Source organism: Geospiza fortis, unplaced genomic scaffold (genome assembly GCF_000277835.1).
Source record: "Geospiza fortis unplaced genomic scaffold, GeoFor_1.0 scaffold909, whole genome shotgun sequence".
NCBI classification, from domain to species: Eukaryota; Metazoa; Chordata; class Aves; order Passeriformes; family Thraupidae; genus Geospiza; species Geospiza fortis.
Genome location: NW_005054520.1, coordinates 743,179 through 747,663, shown reverse-complemented (window position 1 = coordinate 747,663; position 4,485 = coordinate 743,179).

Here is a 4,485-nt window from a genome sequence, read left to right as displayed (position 1 = left end):
CATCTGAAATGGACGGACATTCAGCCTTGGAGAAGGCTGGCACCAGAACAGTATACTGATAACACATGCCTGATGTATGGGACCTTGAATGCTCTCCCTGCTTTTTGTTCCCCTCAGAAATACTCAGAGGGAAGTACATGTTTCTTGGGTGGGAAAAATACATGTATTTTATGATTGGCTTTTTGCAAATATTAAAATGAATATTATATGTGTTGTGTTAGAAAGTAATGCTGTATTAATTCTCTTAAGTAGTGTGGTAAATATAGTTTTAGGTCATAAAAATGTTAAAATAGAAACTATGCTATGCAGGATACTTTTTTTTAAAGAAAGGACTTGCAGCGGGATAGCAGCCACAGGACACCCAAATCTTTCAGAGAAAAAGAATTTATTGCCCTCTTATCAGAAGAAACGAACTTCTTCCCACCTCGAAGGCACTGTTAGGATTCAGAGGAAGAAGCTGACCATGACCAGACAGAATCCTGTATTTGAATGGAATTTATGCATCATGTGTGAGGTGTATGTATATGCATCAGGCTGTTGTTTTTAAGGGTTAATCCTTTGTTCAGGGGTGTCCTTTTTCGGGCTTGTGCTGCCCAGAAAAAGGTACCCGGACATCCGTAACTCTTTGTCTCTACTGTCTCATATTGTCCTAATTCAAATTGTCCAAATTATTATTACTCTAATTGTATTACTATTTTTATAACCATTTTATTACTATTAAACTTTTAAAATTTTAAAAACAAGTGATCGGCATTTTTCACATTGGGGATGTGAAATGCCGAAACAGATTGCTGGATACAGAATTCTGCATGCCAATGCAGACAGCTGTCAGGAGAAAATGGCACCATCATGTACATAAAACTGGGCAAGAGGATTAAGAGCTGCTATTTTTGACTGGCAAGAGGAAGCAGTTACTTTTGGTGAAAACTTCCTGCTCAGTGCAGCACATTTTGATTCAGCTGCTCTTTCTCCATTAGGCCAAACCCAAGCAAGCACCAGGCAGTCTGTTCTGCCAGCGACGCAAAGGGCAATTATCACACAGAAAACAAGAATTACTATTGTTTCTTCTCCCCAAGAGAACAGAGTTCATAAAGCGTGCTGACAGCATCCTAACTCATATATTTATACACCCTTTCAGCAGTCACAGCCTCTAGCTGCAGCATCCACATCACACCACCCCAAATTCTTAACACATTTACAGGGCCATGTACCAACTGCTACAGAACAGCTGCTGGCCCTGGCTAACCCTTGGACAGGGTCTAAACAAATGACACACGCTCAAAACAAACCCTTTAGAATCAACAAAGCACCATAAGCTATTGCTCACGCTATTATCCAACACATCTCACTACAGACAGTTTAATTTCTTTGTTTTCAAAGCAATTAGAAATACCAACAGCACTGGGTGTAACCCTGCAGCTGCCATTTCACAACACGGGTCTTCAGCTGAACTCAGCACAGGCAAGTGCCCCGCACATCAGGATCACAGGGAAGGTCTGCTAAAAAATCAGGAACCATTCAACTTCCACTGGTTTGCTTTTAACACGCTGAAAGAACAGAAGCCAGTAATTCCCTTCCAGCTGAGTTCTATTTTCAGGCTCCTTTATGCAATGATCCTGCTGCAAGTATTCCACAGAGATACTTAAAGTACTAGAAAAATGTTCCTTAACTTTGACTTATCTCCAAAGACCAAAAAAAACCCAAACAGGAACTGTTTAACTAATGACTTTTTATCTTTTTATCACCACCTGAAAACCACAAGACAAGCTTTTCCCTATCCCCATCCTGTGCCCTAAAGTGATTAAAAGCAACAAACCCTCTCATGAAGAAGCAAAGGAAAGGTATCAAATGTAATGTTCCCATAAAACCTTTCATACAACTACCAGGCAACTCAAGGGCACCTGATAAGGCTCCATCAGGGTTCCAGGATGGTCATAGACACAGGAAAACCCCAATCACAGATAAATGCAGAGGAGGTTGTTCAGGATGAACCACTTTCTCCATCTCAAACCAGTCAGGCAGCCTTGACTGGTCCTACAAACCCTCCTGTGAGCTACACTTTGGCACAAGCCCTTAAAGGCTTTGGCTAGATTGCAAAACACAGCAGGGGTCTGCCAAAACATTTTTAAGATTAAATAATCACACACTGCATTGGAATTTTCAGACCAACCACCTGAACACCAAGCACTCCCTCAGCCACCAGTATTCGGGAGGTCAGCTGTACTGCAAAGTATTTGGAGTTTCAAAGCTGAATGTATTAGAATAATCTACACAAAGAAACCCAAACAAATTGCCAAACCACCCTCAGGACCTCCAGGGAGCATCTTTGGGTTCACTTCTATTTTCAAGGCCTGCACACGAGCAACCCGTGCTTTCTTCATTAGGAGAAAGATTTCCCCCTCATTGCATAGAGATTGCAAAGCAAGAAGGACAAAGCCATCTCTGACATGGAATGTAATCTAAAAAGATAAAATTAGCAACACAGCATCTACACAGCAAAGTCTGCTTCTGACTCCTCTGCCAGGACAGATATGCACATTACCTCAAATACCAGCTACTCCCAACCCTACAAGATCAAACAGGAATGGGCAAAAGGAGGTTTAACAATCCAAAAACCAGTAACAATTTCTTAATTAAGAAGTGACAAATTTTTCTTTACCTACTGTGAAACATGGAGATATCATTTAGGGATTGAAGTAACTCTCATAATTGAAGGAAAGGCAAGGAAAAGTCTACTTCAGGTATCATGGTATTGGGTAAGCTTTCAGCGAGAACAAGCAAACATCTGGGGTTTCATTTAGGGTTTTTTGAAGGACTGCCTAATCAAGTTGCTTTTATTCTCTTCTAAGGTTTGGCTGCAGGTCAGCATGTTTAAGTACATCACCTTGTTCCTTCTGTCTGGAACCACCTGTAACAAGTAAGCAAGTGCTGCTGCCATGAAGAGCTTTTGCAGTCTCCTTCCCTAAGCAGCTCTGACCTTCACCTGATGTTTGGAATCAGGTGAGAATACAACAGAACAGTTCAAGGACTGAGTTGTAACAGGGAAAAAAAGACTTGAAATCAACCTCCAAAACATCACGAAATACTTTTTGGTGTAGTGGCCACTGCCTTCCCTGTAACACTTTGCAGCAGAACTGCTCCTGCTGCTCTGTGGGAACAAATGAAAGATGCTCTTAGAAATGTGAGAACTGGAAAAAAAACACAGCAAGAAAAAAAGAAATGGTGGGGAAAAGTGATTTACTGAATTTACTGACAGAGATGGCCCCAGAAGACAGAGTTCAAGACACCATGCAAATAGATGCTGATTCCTACTCCCTCCAGACACTGCATCAGTCAGCCCCTGAGTGAGCTGTGACACTCGATACTGCACAAGCAGCTCTACTTCCATGGCTCACAAAAACAAGGAAACTTTTATACGCATCTTGTAAAGGCTTCTTACAAAGCTTACCTGAACAATCACTGCAGAATAAAGCTGACACAGGATAAAGCATTTCTCAACCACTGAGCTTCTCCTCTAAGTCCCTGTGCTCAAATGTGCTCATCTCATTGCTTCAGTTTCCCCACGTCCAGATAAGAGCTCCTCACAAAGTTTGAACAGCTACAATTAAATATTTTTCTCTAAGTCTTCTTTTCTATCAGAAGTAGCTCAAGCCCTTGCATGCATATCACAGGGTTTGCTATGGGTAAAGATCTCCTGATTAGGGAAAAATTACAAGAAAATTGAATGTTTTGAAAGGGGCCTGTCATTCCAAACAACAATTTTACATAGAGGGACTTTGGACATAAGTTGGCAGTCACAGACAGTCCTTCATAGAGCTCAGAGCAAAGTCAGGGCATTTCACCTCCTCTTGGCATTACAGACATGGACTTCTTACCTCACTGGTTCTAGCTCTGCTGAGTAATGCCTTCAAGTACACCAGCTTCCAAAGGAGAAAAAAAACAGATACCCGCTCCAAACAAATCAGCTCCTGAGTGAGTGAATGCTCACCTGGACAGGAGGTGACAAAGCAAAGGCCAAAAGCTCAGTCACACACACTCTGGCAGCAGCCCAGAGGATGAAGCTGATGGTTATTTTTAGGATGGATGGAAAAGATCTCTTCTGTATGCACCCATGTGTGTACTTCTTATTTGATTTTAAAACACACCCAAGCAAGTACTTCAGAGTACTCCAGCTTCCACAAATACACCACAAGAACATCATAAAGAATCTTACAAAGGAGAACGCTATTTGTCACCCAACACGCCCCACACAGCAATGCACTTCAGCCTCTTCAGGTCTCCAGCGCGCAGTGTCCTCGCCATGGATTTATTTTCCGCACCAACACCAGGAGGAAACCCGAGAGAGTGTTCCCCAGCCCCTAAACTACACCCCGCATGGCCAGGACAGCCTGTTGGATTTGCAAGGGCGGCACCGATGCTCCTCAAAGGGCTCTCTGTGGGGCTGGTTTTGCTGAGCTGCAGGGCCAGCACGGCTCACATGCCGCC